An 18,966-nucleotide genomic window follows, 5' to 3' on the forward strand; every position below is an offset into this window, starting at 1 on the left:
GCTTCCCTTATCACATCAAGTCGGAATGCCACTGGGCGTCTCAAATTCCATTTTTTTGTTATAATAAATCAATATCTGCTGCTAAGAAAACACAGCGCACCTGAAGATAGTGCCTTAATCTGCACGCCGAATTACAAATAAAAAGAAAAGCGAAGGATATTTAAGACGTTACATCTTTTATAAGCTAAGTTATTAAAAGTAGGATACAAAGAAATCAAACCCTCGTGACTGGAAAATCAGAATTTTGATTTTTTTTTTGTTTTTCTACACCTCACTTTTATTGCTGAATTTTATTCACGCTTTGCTAGCTTTCGATAGAATTTTGTAGAATCGCTCAGGGGGTCATGAGCCAAGCACATCAAATCCAGATTTTTTTGTTTCTTTCTTTGGAATTTCGCATTGACAAAATCTATACACACATAGTGGCAACTATGTAAGAGTACAATGTCCATTGAGATGTCTACCTCTGTCTCCATAAACGAAAAAGAGACTTTGCAACATTCAACAATACCGAAAATGTCACCGTTGAAGATACAAAACCTGCAACCATTTTTTCTATCGGCTTTTTTTACTAATTTGTAATTTCATTTTAAATTGAAAATAACAAGCAAATTTGAAAAGCACTGAAATATATACAAGTATGTGTGTGTGTTGAGTTTTTGCTCCAAAATTTAATGCGAAGTAAAACTCGCTCAGAAATAGGGATAATAGACATACCTTCTTCGAGTCGCGCCGAACCCATTCAGTTGTGCAAATGGCCAATGTCTATCACTAAGTGGTGAATCTCCCCACCTGTTGCTGTTGTTGTTAGTGAAGTGAAAATTTGCTTATTTAAAATTAATGAAGCATATTAATTTTTAAGAGTAGTCACTCCCCAGAGGCCAATGTAGGCTCCATTGAGTCGACACAAGCTATAAATACTCACACATACGCTACGCACGATTCAACACAATCGGCCAAGTTCTATTTGAAGTGCTATAAAACGAAGTTCTTAGATAAATTTAGCTTTTTCGTCATTAAAGTTTATTTATAGCGTCCGGATGCGAGCATGAACAGCTTACTTACGGCTGCATTCCCTGAAATGACTACTTAATGAGTGGAATGAAATCCACTTTGATCTGTATGTTTGTGCGTGAGTTCGTGTGGTGTCCCAAGACGTGAAGGTCTGAAAGTTAAAAGGTTTATTTGCAAAGTGAAATAAAAATGTGTTTACCTTTTTAAGGATTATGCACAAACTTTGCTATTTTCACATTCTCTTTGACACTTTACTTTAATCTCCACTTCACTTTGCTCCGTGGTAACCCACTCCTCCTTTCTTTGTGCGTTGCTGTTACTTCCATAATGTGACTTCATTGGCCTTTCAATGGCAATTAATCTTTATTTTTGCAAACCTAAGTATTTAAATAATTAAAATGTCGGTTTGTTTGTCAGTGGCAGAGAGCTTTTGAGACGGTGAGCGCAGCTTTGCCTAAGCGTGTAGCTAAATTATTAATGTATATTATGGCGATTTACTTTCTGAAGGGAAATAAAAAATTCTGCGTAAACAATCATTGCAAAAAAAAGTTTGTTAAAGATTTTTAAATTTCACTTTTCGTTTGATTTTGTATCTAAAAATTTTGTAGAAAAAAATCAGAGAGATTTGTAGAAAAAAAGCACCTTAATTCCTACGACGGCATACGATATATACTTGATTTTTGAAGAGTAAAACTGTATATGTGGAAACGAAGATTATTATTAGAAAACATGTGTATATCAATCAAATCAATAACTATTTTTAATAAAGTTGACTTCTACTGGAACAATAATTTTGTTTGTCATCAAATCGAGCAGATCAGCGCTTAAAAGCGATGTCTTGACAAGTTCGCCATTTGTTGAAACTTTATATACAAATTCATAAGAAAGCTTTCAGAGAAAAAAATAAAAATTTTTGTCATTGCACTGGAAGTGAAAAGATTTGTTTAGATCTTAAACAGGTTATATGAACTTTGCCACGAAGTTTGTAACACCCATAAGCAAACGTCGGAGACCCTATAAAACTTATATAAATATAAATGATCAGCTTCATGAGCTGAGTCGATTTAACCATGTCCGTCTGTCTGTCTCTATATGACACCTCACTTTTTGAGATATCGATGTGAAATTTTTCATACGTCCTTTCCTTCTCAAGAACTGCTCATTTGGCGGAACCGCCGCTATCGGACCACTATAGCATAAAGCTGACATACAAACTGAAATATCAAAATCAAGTTCTTGTATGGAAATTTTTTTATTTGTAAAGGGTTTAACGCTTCTGTGCAACCGAAGTTAACGTTTCTTCTTGTTTAATTTATCTTTGACAAGGACCACTATATTATCCATTTTAATAAAAATTTGCTAATTTTCAATTTACCGTTTTCTAATTTTTTTCGTTATTCTATGATTGAATTTGAACTACAATAGTTGCCTATTTCCATACTTGATTACCCAAATGAAGTGGACACTTGTTGATTCTTAATATTCAATAATAATGTTTGCTAGAAAAAAAAACGATTTTCGAAATTTAAATAGACGAACGATCTTTACACAAAATGAGAGTTGAATATATCGAATTGGGCGTCCTGACTTAGTCATCGGTTTAGAATTTCAATTCTTGAATATATTTTGAGTTATGAATTCCCGGGCCCAAATATATATTTAGAAATAAGTCATTCAATTAGTTGCTTGAAGTTAATAATAACCATATCAAATTTTTATGCACATTGGGCATTTCAGAATGGAAAGCAATGCAAAAATGCAACAAAAAATTTACAGAAATGGAAACTTTTCCAGCTCACAACATTTACACGTATTTCTGATTGATCCGAATAAATTTAAAAAAATATGTACGAACTTAATGCAATTGTCCCTCAATATCAGATATTATTAAAGTATTGTTGCAACACCTTCATGCGATTTGAACCTGCATTTATTAACAGTGAAACTTACGAGCGCCCAATGGCCTCCGGAAATATACAGTACGCTTGAAAAAATATGAAAAGAATATTAACAACCACACACTGCACGCAAACGAATAATTTATTGCAATTCTTTCTGCATTGAGTGGTTAAACACCGAGCAGTGGCTGGAGTGGGTGGCAAAGGTGAAAGGAAACCCACAAAAAATATGAAAGATGAAATCAATAGTTATTTAAAAATTATGCACTTATTTATTTACAAGCATTTTTGCAAAGATAAATATTTTACCAGCCGAAGGACTCGTAAATGTGCGGCGCGCTCAACGACAGGCACTTAATAATAAATAAAATATGTGCATGTGTGTGTAGAAGCAATGCATTGTGGGCGAAACTCAACCATACAAACATAGACAATTGCTTGTTGCAAATAAAAACGCCAGCGAAACATAACGGACTCTTGAATACACTCATGCACACAGCGTTGCATATAATGCGTTAATTATATGAAAGCCAACAACTGCAATTAATCACGAATGAAGATGCGCGGTGTTAAGCGAGAATATATAGTCAAATAATTACTGATCGCTGGTTACATTTGATCGCTAGTTTCACCTGCAAGCATTTTCCTATTGGGCAGCACCTTTACAACTACAACAACAAGCATTAAAACAGAAACATTGATGTAAAGCTCAGTCAGAGCAGCAATGACAATATTGTCGAGAATAGTTGTAATAACAATAAAAAAAATAGAGCTGCGTTGATGAGAGCTGTGTGTGTGTGTGTTGGTGGTGGTGGTGGAGAGGAAATGTGTGAGCAATGTCAATCGTCGTTGTTGTACAAACCAACAGTTATTTATTGTCACAGACGATGGAAAAGGTGAAATTACAGCGGTGAAAAGCTTTGTTGGCGCATTAAAATATTGTCGGGAATTGAAATGTGTGGTTACCATAAATTGGTCTTACATATAGAAAGAACATACATATCATAGGGTGGTCATTTCCTGCTTGAGCTAAATATATATTTATATGCGAAAAAATATATGCAATCGTATGATATTTTTATTTATTTCCATCAAGGTCGATCATTTTGATTTAATTGCCAGTTATTTTTTTTTTAGCTGATCAGTTGAAAAAACATTCGGTTTTCGACACCATTCCAGTAATATTAAATAAGTAGTACAAATTACTATAAAATTATTTTGAGGCAGTTTTTTTTAGGTACTTTTCGAGAGCAATTAATAAGTTCTTTATTTGTAAGTTTTATATTTTATTAACTCTTAACCTCTAAGGGCCCTGTTAGTCGCTTTGTGCGATAATAAATTTTTCCAAATTTTAATTTTCCCGAAAAAAACTCATGATAACGAAATAAAAAATTTATTTCGTAGTTTTTTTTATAATCACAGTGTGAGATATATAATTGAAATTCAGAGAGGATCCTTTCCTGATAATAGTATGTCTGCATGTCAAAAATGGCTTAAATCGGCCCCCATATACCTAATATAAAGATTTTCGAACTACCGGGTGACTTTATACCGCATATATCGGCCAATATGTGAGTTATCTCAATAAAAATGAGAGAATATATTTTACTCATAACAGTGTATATATGTGTCTAAATGGATGAAATTGGGAGAAAACTTGACCTAGCTCCCATATAACTAATATCAGGACTTTCGAAAATCCAGCTTTATTCCATACGATTGGTGATGCTAACAAATATGAGATACCTTAATGAAACCCAGGGAGCATTTTATTAGTATGTGGCATTTTAATTGTATAATATGTGGTATTTGCAAAAATTAATAAAATCAGGTCGGTACTACCTGAACTCTCATATCCTACTTATAATGATTTTCGTTATTTTAATAAGTGCTTAAAGTACCTAAATAATTTGAGAGAACATTTTCAATATATTTTTGCAAAATTACTCGACATCTCTAAGTTTTAGTCACTTCTAAGTCGTTTAAGTACTGAAACACGTTCCTTTACCTTTTATTTACCGTTTCGTGGGGAAGAGCGCAAAGTCTTTCTCTGGCCTATTTGCACAATTATACTATCTGAATAAATCACTTTGATGAGTTGACAGTATGATGATTGTTGTAATAGGAAAAAATCCGCTTAACCACTTAACATGTGAATTATATTGCCAATAACTCTAGCGTAATAACATTTCCGCTTCTGCCGCTACCGTCCATTTGTTACCTGCATTCCGTGCGGCTTAACCTTGTGTCACCGCCCTCACAGAAAAAGAAAGTAGAAAAAAATGGCTATGCAAAAAAAAAAAGCAACAGCAACAATGACAACAATGCGCAACACGCAAGCAATCTGTGGTTTAAATGTCAGGCTGCTCGCTCGGGCGCAAACGTGTCGCCATTTGTCGCGTAAACGCCATACCGCACCGCCGATGCGTAACACGGAATGTTGCAAGGCCGTTAAGTGCTCACTTTTAGCATCTTCTGCACGATGAAGTGATATTGCATTTGTATTTCACACACTGTTGCGCTCAAAATGTAAAATCGCAGGTATCCAAGCGCCACTTCCGCCATTAGCGCGCCACCACTCTCATCTGCCAACCATTAGCAAAGGAGGCCGCGAAAGTACACAAAAGAATGCTAACGGAAAATTATATAACAACACACACACACGCAAATTCTTGAGTGACTCTTATTCAAAGTAGTACATTTTCCTATGCATCCCTGCACCCGATGCCGTCTTAGGAAATAGGTGCTGCACACAAATCTCACTGCGCCACACATTTCTTCGTCGCTTAGACGGAAACGGCGCTAAGCGCGGCATGCAGCAGCCAGAAAGCCGACAGCCATAATTTTCCGAACGCTCAAGTGGCAAGGAGGCTGGTGGGCTGCAGCTACACTGTCTCTAATTGTTCGAGCATAGTAAATAATTATGCGCCAGTGTGACTGCGCGCATGTGTGTGCGTGTGCACCACAAGCTGTCGTCTGCTCCGCCAGCGGTGTTGATATTGCACTGTTGCCACAATTTTGCTTCGTGTTATGTTTTGTCCCACTGCCATACAACCTGTGGCTTCTATTATTGTTATTATTATTGCTGTCATGCTGTTCGCATGAAACTCTGGAAAAATGTCACAATTTCTTTTATTTGTTCTTGTTTCCCTTGAAAGGAAATTGCTATTTCACTGAACAGCATTTTCCCACGCAAAAAGAAAAAACACAAAACTCTATGCAGTTGCACAATTTACCGTTAGTAGATGTCTGACATACTTCGCCATGATTTGCCGTTGGGTGCGTGTGTGTGTTAATGCCCGCGGCCATCCACAGAACTAGATATGGGGTGCTTTGGAAGATTCAGCAAATTTATTGAGTAAAATTTTTAAATTATTTCTTGTAAGTTGGATGTAACTGAAATTAAAAGCGTAAGTGAAATTTAGTATAACTGTCAAAAGTTACTTAGATTATTTTACAAAGTATGTACTAAAAATATATTAATTAACCCATAATTAAGTTGTTTCTGAGTAAAAGAATATTTATTTTAAAAAATATTACTTCAAAAAAAAAAAGTTTGAAAGACGTTTTCTGTAATTTTTATACCCTGAACAGGGTAATATACCTATGTATGCCACGGAGTTTGTAACAACCAGAAGCAAACGTCGGAAACCTTGTAAAAGATGCGAGTATATATAAACAACACTGGTGAACAGCATTTTAGAGCACGGGTTATAAACACTTTATTTTTGTTGCTTTTATGCCTCGAAATAATAATAATAATAAAAAAGTTCTGCATTTGCTTTAATGTATAAAAAATGGAAAAATTCAACTCAATAAAAATACATATAAATTATTTATTAAAAGATACCCATTGATTTTGACGCTAACAGCCTGCGAAGACCAACATTATATGGGCTCGAAAATCACAAATGGTCAAACCGTTATAACTATAATGTCTTAAAAGACAAATATTTTCGATTTATAATCGTGCTTTTTTCCTTATACTATTTGCTTACCAGAATAAATTAAGTAAAACCCATATTCAAAAAAAAAATTTGTTTGTTGAACTGTGTAATTAGCATGATGATGAGCTGAGTAAATTTCTGTCTGCATATACGCGAACTAGTCCCTCAATCTTTTATGCCATAAGAGATGCACCTGTAAAGCGTATTATAACTTGAGTGCAGCCGAAGTAAACGTGTTTTTTGTTTCCAGACTTGTTTTTACCGAAAATGCGGAATCGTCCATTTTAGTCACCCTGTAGGCATAGGTATATGTATAGATTCGCGCACATATTTATATAATATTCCAATGCAACGTGCCACAATGGAACAGAAGCTCACAATGCACATATTTCTGCTGCATTGCTGGTGTATTTATTTATAGTTATTTTTTCATACCATTTGAGGCTCCATTGGTTTGAATTCTTGGCATCTGTGCGCGCTGCTTTTGCGGTATTGCGGTCTCTTGGCATGCCAATGTTTGTACCCAACTTATGATTTTTTAATAAGCATATAGTTATGTAAGCATGTGCCTTACGGTTCTGTACTTTCAGCAGAAAATAGTAGAAATATTTTAATAAATCTTGTACACGAACATTTTTTTGAGGAATAACAACAAATCTACGAATTCATGGCCAAGACAGGTTTGACGTTTTACAGATATTCTTCATGCTGTGACAATAAATAGTAATGTTGCATATAATAAAAATAATTTCATAATAACGTGTTTTCAATGAATAAAATCCACAGAAAATTATTTTGAGAAATATTCAAAGCATTTAATGTATTCTTTTGAACAGCGTGCATTAGGGTCATCCTTCAATATCTAATGAAATATTGAATTCAATATCTCTCGCCATTTATACTTGAATTTTTGTGCTATTTGATACGTATTCCATTCTTGGTAGTTTGTGAATAAAGAAACGTTATATTTGAAGTTAAAAAAATTGGGTCACGGAAATACTTTTTCTGCTTTAAAAAACTGAAATGTCATAAGCAGTGATACTTTGCCAATAGAAAATCTTCAAATTGAATCACAAAAAAGACAAAATTATTTTTTTAAACAGAAAAAAATAACAAAAATTATGTTTTTCTTTTCTTTAAAATAATATGGTTTTAAAGAAGCTGCATAAAGCTTTATATATTCCAGGAACCGTAAATAATGATTACTGTTTCGATTTTTAATTGAAAAAATCAGATACTTAGAATAGACATACAAAAAGGCAGATAACGTCCTGTTAATGCTTTTTCGATGATCTTTATTATTAACAAAAAAATAAAAATCAAAAATAATCTTAATATATAAAATAATCATTATTTATGATTTTTTGCTAAAAAGTAATGATTATTTATGAATTATTGTAAAATTAATCATTATCGGTGAAGAAACTAATAAAACTCAATGCATAATCAGAATTACGTAATCTTAAAAATATTCCAAATCAAACCATGTTTTCTTCTAATGAAAAATCAAATGTTCATAAATTAAGGCTATCCTAATGCATATAGAAAAAACAATTGCCAGTGGTCGCAATTTTTTACACAAAGTTATAAATGGTACTTTTCACATTGCACATTTCATTTGCATATTTTTGTTTTCAATTTATTGACATATTAAATAAATTGCGTTTAATGAATTTTTTTATTAATGAAATTCTTATGTGCATATGTATGTATGTATATCACTAGTTTTTTGTTAATTAAAAGACATGCATTCTAAACGAACTCAGCCCCATTTGGAAGACTCACTGTCGTTGTGTTCACCCACCCCAAAACAGCTCTCTGCAATTTTCCCACATTGGCTGCCATCGCTTTGCTGTAATCTCAATCAGTTTAAACAGCTTCTAGAGCTTTAATTCAATTAACACTTGCATCAACTAGCTGTAAAAGCAGAGTTTAAGTCAAAGCTGCACGAAATGCAAACAAAAAGTACAGAATGTCAACAAAAGTAAACAAACACAGCACACTGAATTACACATATACGAGTACACATAGAAAAACATTCCCATATTATAAACGTGACTCTTAGCAACATTAAATCATATGTGTATGCATGTGTGTGTATTTATATGTCTAAAGCCATCAAAAAGCAACAACAGAATTCCAAAATACTCTTACACACAGCTGTCGGCTATCCCGTTGCGTTTCCTCCGATTAACTAACCAAAAGTTTTCACAAAGTTTTCAAAGTAAGCAAATACGCCGGAGACAATAAACTGGAAAGCCAGATAAGACGAAGTGCTGCTCTTAGATGTGCGACAAAAAATGAAAGGCGTACAACAGCAATAACATGCAATTATGCACGAACGCACGTATGTGTTTATTGGCTGTAACGGTATTTACAAGCAAATTAAAGAAGACAAAATGTTAAACGAAAGTATTGCAGAAAATTAATGCTAAAGCAGGGAGGCAGGGAGTTGACGTTCATCAACTTCGATTTGTTGTGTACAAGCAGAAGCGCAAATAAAAAACTAACAAATGCACAAAACATATCTTTAGGCGCCGAGCAATGCAAACAAAAGGTGCTTAGTGCTGAGTAGTAATTTGTTCCTCTTGTTGTCTCTCACCCAAACTCGCGTGAAGTGCTTGTTTGCTTTGTTGCGGTGCTCCTCGTTGTTTGTTTGCCGAAGAAAAGCGCAGCAAAGGTGAAGGCGAACAAACGCCACCGAAGCCGCTGTCGTCGCAGCCACCACTTGGTACCTAGAACTATGCTAACAGCAAAACTTTTTCAATACGAAGCTCACCTTGCGACACGACGAATTCTACCTTTGGGAATGAACATATGCATGGACTTGTTCGACATGCGGTATTGTTTGTTTTTGTTATGTTGTTGTTTTTCATATATTCTCTCTGCGGATGTCATAACTAGATGACAAGTGTGTGGAGTACTGCTGATTTTGTCGAAAGAGTATAAACAAGTTGGAAGTGTAGTATGACCGGGGGTAAGCGATACGTGTTTTTCGTATATTTCCTGAAACTTGAAGGCCTTTTGATTTTTATACACATGTTTGTTTAATTCTTGGTGCCGAGCGCACGGTGTGGCTCTTTCATAATAACTTTCACTTGGGGCGGGTTTTCATTGGTATCACATTCATTGCAGTTAGCAGAAAAGAGAGGAAAAATATCAACTCGTCTCCTCCGTTTTCCTACAACAACATATTTCGTCCAGCTGGGAATACGGAAGTGCGGAGTTATGTGATGCGCCATGTGTTAATGTGCCAATTGTGCTTGACAGCGCCGGACGGAGCAGCATGGAACATTAAACAAATAAAAAGTAATAACGTGTTTATATTTCAGTCGTAGTTGGCCATAAAGTTCCCGCATTTTTAGTGTCATTGCTGTGCATCCGTCAAGCACCTTGGCCGCTGCTCGGGCTAATTTTACATGTGTTGCATTGCCCAGATATTAGAAGAACAGTGACCACAAGTTGACGGAAGTTTAAGTAAATATATTTTAGTAATTTTTTTATTAAACCAAAATTTTTCCATTCGAATTCATTGTCACCATCAGTTCGGGTTCAGAGATAGATTGTGCGGCAAGACCCGCTTCGACCAAACCATGAGAATCGATGGAATCGATGGCATGTGCTCAAAAGTAAACTGCTACCTCTCCGACCTTGCTCGCTTCTTCTCTGCAAGGAGTCCCTCACTAAATCCACAGCTACCATATTCACAAATTGGACGAAGGAATACAGACTGTACCTGAACATTTCAGTCGATGGCACAAAAATGCCGACGGTTAATAACCCTACAATTTTAGGCGTAACATTGGACAGTCTGTGCTCCTTCACTCCTTACACGACCGTAATAAATGTCAAAGTACAGAGCCTGCATATTTGAGTATTAAGAGTTAAGAGCCGCAGTTCACGAGCTCCAAGGTGATATCTGTTCGCTCACTTTTGTCATTTTATGACGCCATATACTATATTATGCATTTGGCAGCATAGCATAAATTTACTAATCAGATCTGTCTTTTCCACGCTTCTTCCCCATCAAAAACTTGAGTTGGTCCGTTTCTTATTGAAGGATTCTCTGGTGAGAAATATCATTTTCAGCGTCATTTATTTTAGTTCTCACTTTGCGGTGAATTGCGCATTTACCTAAGTTGTTGACCAAGTGGCGGCGATGACATCGACTTTAACGATTGTTGTTGACCGTCATTGACGACGTACTCTTCTTGGCTTCTCAGAGTTTGATGATTTCATTTGCTGCAATTACAAAGCAATAAAATGTTTATTGATCCGTCATGTTTCGTGTTTACTCGCATATATGTGCTTATAAGTCATAAAAGTAAAGCTGGTTTTTTATAAGCGTTGAAGAAGAGCTCGTTTTTTCGTCGAAAATGTTTTTTACCGCTTTATTTGCTGGCATTTCGATACCTTGAATTTTTCCTAGTGTCCCTGTTGCGCCTCTGTGGTCCTACACACACTAAATCGCTCCGATAATTGCTTTGGAATTGTAATTAATCACTTTTATGTGCGAAAAAGCATATTGGAAGTAAAATAGTAAAAAGAAAATAATTAAAACAACAAACGATAGTGGCAGTTATAAGAGTTGTAAGCACTTAGTTAATCGCTGGCTTCTGTGTTTGCTTCTGGGGCCGGTAGGCTTCCGTTATATTGGCCGCACTAATCCATAAATGAACTGCTTAAGCTTCGAATTGTTTAAGAACACAAGAAAAGGCGCTGTGAAATTATCCCCGCTTTTGATTAATTAATTAATGGGGAAGTGCGTAAGCTTTCACAACCTTTGAACCGTTTGAAAATGTTTGGCTGGCCTTTATGAGTAATTATATTTATGTTTCGTACGACTTTTAGTTAATTATAGCAACTCCCAAAGGGCTTGTTAAATAATCTTACGCTTATAAGTTGGCACTTATTTTCCCATGGCATTTCCGTGATCTCTACTCGGTTATTAGGCTGTCAATGGAGTTAAGAGTTATGTGGGAACTAAAACGTTAACTCAAATGTATCCAAATTGTAAGTAATTATTAGTATGCCAAAGTAAAATGTTATCAAAAGTCCACCGATGATCTAAGAAATTTCGAGGATATTGTTATCGAATATTTGAAAATTCGAACTAAAGAAATCTGAGAAAGTACCGAGGTAGAGTATTTTGTATGACGGCATTGAAACGATTATATTGCAGTTTGGTTTCGTCTTACAAAGAAAAATGTAATAAAGATACAATTAACATGGTTTCTCGTCCAGCATAAGTTACGCAAACTAAGTGGTAACGACATATTGCATTACGAACTCGGGCTTTACCATACAATAATTTTTCATCTAACTACAACGCTGCTTCCAACCCAAATTAAGACCATTATGAACCATTCTGAAAGTTTACACACACTAAAATATGTCACATGGAACTCAGCGTTTATTAAACTCTTGAAAAGAGTAACACTACACTGTTGCTCATAAACACCAAACCTTTAACACCAGTCAATGTGATAGAATAACGAAAACTTTCATGCGAAAGACATCTTCTATGTTTTCTTTAAGAATATGGTAGTTGTTCACTATAAGCAATTATGTTACTCCCTCCCAACTTAAGCACTGTTCTTCGATAATTTGATAATGAGCGTGTGTGGGTGTTAGTAGTTAATGCTTCAACATTTCATACAACAGAAAATATCAATTTTCGTCGCACAATTACTCGAGCGCAGCGCGTAAATTACAACTGTCAAAAGTGACACTTGCTGTGTTAGAAAGACAGCCGCCGTAATTTTGTCTCAGCACGCAATCGAAACTGAGGAATTAGAATGAGATTATACAGTTGAAATGTTATTACCGGCACTCAGGTGTTTGTTTGTGCTCTTTTGTTATTTATTATTTTTTCGTTAATAAATTGGCTTTTGAAAGCAAATCAATCAGAAAAATTCCGAAATCATTTACGACCGTAATTTCCGTTACATACGCACCTTTTGTCACGAAGTTAAGTTAGGTGTTATTTAGTCCTTCAGTCCTTTCACTTTTTTTTGCCAAAAAACTTCCATATTCATTTATTATTTGGACTAAGAGTCAATACAGTTCTCTGCCTTTCCCTAACGCTAATAACCATTTTCCATATTCTTCTTGTTGTTGTAATTATACGGTAGACTGCCTGATGCGTAAGTTTTGTAGTTGACATACCATTTCTTCCGCTACATTAAACAAAGTACGATACGGTTATTATAACGGATGCCCACTTGCAACAATATGCATGTGTATGAGTAATTTAAGCTCGTGCGTAGCTTAATAGTATTCTCAGCAGGGTAGACTTACTTCGTATGAATTAAGTATACTTTTAATATTTATGAGCTTTACGACATTCGAAGTAATAACGGTCCGTTAATGCATGTGTCGGCGTATTAGAAATCTTAAAAATATGAAATCTAATTCCAACGGTAGGTCATGGTAACAACAGTTTTCGCTTACACCTTTGCATAGTGTTATACTAGACATTTTTATTAATTTACCCCAGGAGAAATTGAAGCGTTTACTACGCTTAAAACTTAGAGTATTGCGTTGGAACAGATCATATAATGGCAGAATTATTGAGCTAGAGATTGGAGGAAGGCAGCCTTGGAAGATGTCTAGATATATTTTGGAGCCTTGAGCTAATCTAAGAGTTGCCGAAGTGTTTTTATTTTATTACCCATTTAAAATCCGAATGTGTATAATTGACAGATACCCACTAAAACTTAGCATCCTAGCATTAACAGGCTATTTGGAATGAAAACCTAACGCCTTGTAGAAGTGTAATATGACCTGATTCATATTATTTTTCTGCAATTAGTGAGTTCTGCCTTTTCCCCATTGCCCCATTAGCTATGTGATAATTATTGAAACTTTTCCACAAATATCAACTGTTATTGCTACAAATTGCAAACTCTTCACAGCTACCGAAAATCAGCTAATTAAGCAGTGTAAATTCGAACGAGTCGAATTTAGCTGCTAATTGTAAACTAAAAATTGTTGTAATAACATTGTGGCCATTTAAATATGAACTAGCATCTCCGCGACGCCTCGGCAGACAAATGCTTTCCTACGAAATTGACAAAGTTCAAGACAAGCCAAATCAACTCAGAAGATTCTCTGCCGAGGACACTGAATTCTCAATTGCTGCAACAGCAAATTGGCTGGCGACTGCAAGGCCTGAGAGAAATCAGCAGAAAGGCAAAACTTATTGATGAAAATATACATACTCGTATGTATGTATGTGCGAGCGAGCTGGTGTGCATTGCTGTATTTGTTGAGCTGTGTGTAATTTAATTTGCCCTTATTTATTTATATTTCAACGAAACTTCTGAAGACATAATTGGAGGAAAACAAGAATGATGAATACAAGGGTCAAGGACAATATAATATAATAAACTGCATTTCCTATATTTAGTTAGTTGAGAATATGAGTTACAGTTTCGTAAGCGGAAATGAACAATATTTCCATTTATGGTAAATAGGAGTGTGTGTGTTAGAGGACAAATTCATTCTGACTAGAAAATGTACTCTGCTTAAGTTACATACATTTGTACACATTTATTTATTTTACAAATATTTGGTGTCACCTTAAGTTCTATCACCTGTTTTCCTAATGTCCCAAGGTGAAATAAATTTTTGTTTTTGTTAAATTTTGAAAAACACATAATTATAAAAACATATATTACGAAGACTAGATAAAATATTATTAATTAATATTTTTCACAAATACAAAAGATTCCTTACAAGAATTTGCTTTTGATAGGTTAGTTTGTATGGCAGCTTAGTATATGCTATGTTAATCCGATCTGTCTGTATATATGTGAACTAGTTACTCAATTTTTGAGATGTCGATCTGATATTTTGTACCGGTCCGTTTTTCACCTAGAAGTTGCTCATTTGTTGAGGGCCGATATCGGACCAGTATAGCATACAGCTGTCAAACGAACTGAATGATCGAAATCAAATGCTTGTATGGAAAAGTTTTTAATTTGAACAGATATCTTGACGAAATTTGGCATGGCTTATTGTCTAAGTCAATGGTGCAATCTACGAGGAAATTATTCAGATCGAGTCACTATAGCATACAGCTGCCATAGGAAGTGACCCAACGCAGTTCTGGTAAGAAATCTGTGTATTTGTGTAGGGTATTAATTTCTAACTAACCTTTAGGTGTTGATTATTACTGTGGCGGCTTGAAAACTGCCATTTGCCTGGTATTTGACACAATACGTTTGACAACTTCTCAATTGACTTTGACAGTTGACATTTATCCACAAAACAAGTGTATTAAATATATATACGCGGAAATGTATATGTATGTATATACATATTTATCTAAGCAAATGCGGGAAATGTGTGATAGCAGAAAATGCAAATATTTTGTTAGAGCAAAGTCTCAAATTTTCTGCAAAAAAATGCACCCTGAAGGCCAACATTATTAAAATGTGTTCATTTAACTGTATATACATGCATGCATTGAAGCAAACTAGGTTAACATGACAGCCTAGGCCGTCCGAATTAAAAGAAAATTGAAGCAATAATTCAAATTAAATTGCTTCTTAAAGTCAAAACACAAAAAAAAAAGAACTCAGCGAACTCAAATAGCACTAAATATATTTTTAGTACTACACCGCAAGCCCATGCATGTGTCTTAGCTGAACGTATGTATGCGTGATTAAAAACCACACAGTGCGCTTGCCTCCTCGCCACACATTTTCTATGTTTACACTGCGCCTTATAATCAATTTATTTGTGTTCTTAACTCAAAATCCCAATTCAAAGTTTCGCTTGATTATCCAGCATTTATTATTCCGTTAGCTGTTAACTGCTGCCTGTCAACTGCCTTGCTGCCACACTCTCACACGCGCACGTGGCGCATATGTTAATTACAAGTGCATAAAAAATGAGCAACAAACGCTGCATATCGAAAGGCAATGAGTGACAAATAGGCGAATCGGCCATCTGGGTTGTTTTGTGTAAACAGCACAAAATTGTTAAATGCACTGCATACTCTCTAGCGTGGCGCAGTCTTACAAACAGTGCCGTTCCGAGTCAAGGAGGTGGAAAGCAAGCTTTGCTTTCTACATACTTACAAACACACACCCACACCATCGCGCATGTTGCATGAGTGTGCAATTTTCACTTGGCTCGTTTTGTTGCCCGCTTTGCGGCTCTTCGCCGTCTTTTGCTGCTTAGCTTGGTTGGCTTTTGACTCGACTGAACTAAATGTGGCACCCAAAGTTAGTCAAATGCAGCCAACCTGAGTGGTAGGAGTCGCAAACGCACACAAGCATTTCCAATGTCAAAATGGCTGTGTGTGCGTGTGGTTTGCTACATTACACAGTTGAAGAGCTATAAAAATATTTTTGGGATGCATTTTATACTTGAACTCTGACTTTCGACGCTGATTTTGTGTCTTCATTACTGGTATGGGGAAGTGTGTGCGATTTTGAGAAATTTAAAAGACATTAAGTGCTCTTCAAGTTGTTAGCTTCACTTTTTATGCTAATCACATCATAATACTGTCAAGATGTAAGGTTATGTAATGCAATCGGAACTGTTATTTTTTCGATTTGTTATTTTCATTATCTCGTTTAAGTTTTGCTGTTGTTTGTATCCGGTTTTCGCAACTTTCTTGCTAAAATAAATGGCTTCAATTTTATAAAGTTTCATTACACAACTTTTTTGTATATTTTTCCGTTTTAAATGATAATTTTATTTTTCCAACAACCTTGAAAAAGTATCAGTTTGTTCTTCTGTACAATAAAAAAAAATTACCATAGTTCATGGTCATTTTGTATGTATATCTGCTTTACTAAAAATATTTTAAATTAGCACACATTTTTTAGCAATTTGTTCTCATTTTTATCTTTATTTTTGGGTTGCAACATTTATGTAGATCTCCATCTCGCGATCAAGTTCTTAGTAAGGTCGTTGATAATTGCTGATTGTTTGCAAACAAAAATTTATTATTTAAATACTTACTTATATCGTTAAGAAATCAAGTAAGAAAACATAAAAAGCTTTGAGAGAACGTCACCCTTTTTTGCCCTGATATAGGCTGGGTACGTCTAACGGCCATATATAACTCAATAAGTGCTACATTTATAGAAATTTTATGTAAAATGTTATTTTCCACCCCTTCCCTTTTGAAAATGTTTATAAAGCAACAAACTTAGCGCCTCATTAAACCTGTTAATTACCCACCTTAGGTAGGGGAATGACTCGTTTAAAGCTCACGTGTCTAAGAGCTTTGTAACCACTGAAGAGAAACCTTAACCGTATACAAATATGTATGTATGTATAAATTATGAACTTATGTGTATATGTGTGTAAGTAAGCTGGTTTATCTCACAAACGAATTGCACTCTGTTTTTAAGGACAGAAATGTGCAACAAATGTCGGCCATAATAAAAAAGCAACAAACACTGCTTTGACTGGCAAAAAAATATATATATATACATTAGGGTGGAGCGAACAAAAATTTTTTTTGCTTAGCTTGAGAGTAAAACTTGTAGATTATAAAAAAGACAATTTTGTAAAAAAAAAATTTTAAACATGTAGAGGCCTGCCTTTAAAAGTAAATTTCGAGTTAAAATTTTTATTGCGTAAAAAATGTTTGATAAGTGTTCTAGAAGCTATGAAAAGTCCTCTTTCTGGCCAATTACAACTTATCAACTTAAAAGAATTTTTTGTGGTCATTATTGGAGTTTTAAAAAAAGCCTTAAACGACAACATGCTTTCTTTAAGCGTTAAAATAAATTTTGAGTCAAAAATCGTCAAATTCGGTCATTTTTATATAAATGTGAAGAGTTTAAACAAAAAAAATTTTTTTTTCGCTCCACCCTAATACACATATCCATATACATATTTACATTTTCCTTATACTTCATAAACCAAATTACGCGACTACGACTTTGTTTATTAGTATGTGTAGCTGTACCCGAGTGTGTCGCTCAGGCGTTAATGTGAAATATCGCCGTTGGTCTTTGGCCTTCCACTTGTGCTTCCTGAAATTTTCCTTTATTCCTTCTACTCGCTGCTTTCGTGCCAGCTTTAAGCACATACCCTGAATTTGGTCGCTCGTCATGGCGTTTCAAGCGTGAAAACTGCGCAAAAAAAAATGGCGCTTGCCTCATGGAGTAGAGGAATTTACGCGCTGTAACGGCATCTACACACAACGGCAGGTACGCGCGTATGTGTGTGCTGGCCACATGTGTGCGGCAGGTGCAAGCGCAAGACCGAATTTCAAAACTCATTAAGCCCAAAGAACAGCGAGCGGAAGGCTGCTAGCAGAATCAACGGCAGTCAACCCGCGTTAAGCAACCTTTATGACTATGACAGGGGTTTGAACAAAGCCAGAAAAAACGATGAAGAGCATGAGAACGCAGTCAACTGTACGTCTGTGTGTGTGTGTGTGTGTACACCGTAACAGAACAAACTTTGAGTAAAAAATCATACACATGTAGACCCTTCACACACACAACCGCATTGTGAGCTGTGGCTTCCAGTAGCTAGCACAGTGGCAAGCAAAAACGCTCTCACACATATTTTTGCTTTTCGGCAGCTGACAAAGTTTGCTTTATGCTCTGCCTTTTACTTTATATATTTTGCTTTTATTTTTTACTTTTTAATTAAACTCGATAACAGTTAACTTCAGCGCACACATCTTACATGCAACGTGGCATATTTGTGGATTGTAGATTATCTGCGTCAAGGTTGAGAGCACTCCCGCGTACATATTTCTCCAGTTTTACCCTCACGCACACTTTATCCAATTTATTACCTATCATAACTCAACATCGGAGCACATATCTTTGCAAATTCAACACTTAGCTGATTTTAGTGTTACACACACATACACAACTACGCCCCGACATGCGTGTAAATTCCAGGAGTTGTACATTTTTCGTGCATCAATATGTTAGCAAGCTTGTTTTCCTTATGAAAATGAGAATCCACTGCTCCTCTGGGCTATTCTTGACAAAGCCAAACATTGGAATTTCTTAGGATTGTTTGCAATGAAATATTTTCATTGAGATACTTGTTCGTTTAGCTCTACAAGCCTTAGGCCTTAAAATGTAGGAATTTCATGCGAAGCGTGCGTATTA

The 18,966-nt window shown here is 35.4% G+C and overlaps 1 protein-coding gene across 4 annotated transcripts in view; it reads left to right on the plus strand.

Moving 5' to 3' along the window:
- Window positions 1–18,966, plus strand: part of rdgA (retinal degeneration A) — a 163,887-nt gene that overhangs the window by 49,531 nt on the left and 95,390 nt on the right. The gene's annotated exons all lie outside the window — the stretch shown is intronic.

Source organism: Bactrocera oleae, chromosome 5 (assembly GCF_042242935.1).
Source record: "Bactrocera oleae isolate idBacOlea1 chromosome 5, idBacOlea1, whole genome shotgun sequence".
Lineage (NCBI taxonomy): Eukaryota > Metazoa > Arthropoda > Insecta > Diptera > Tephritidae > Bactrocera > Bactrocera oleae.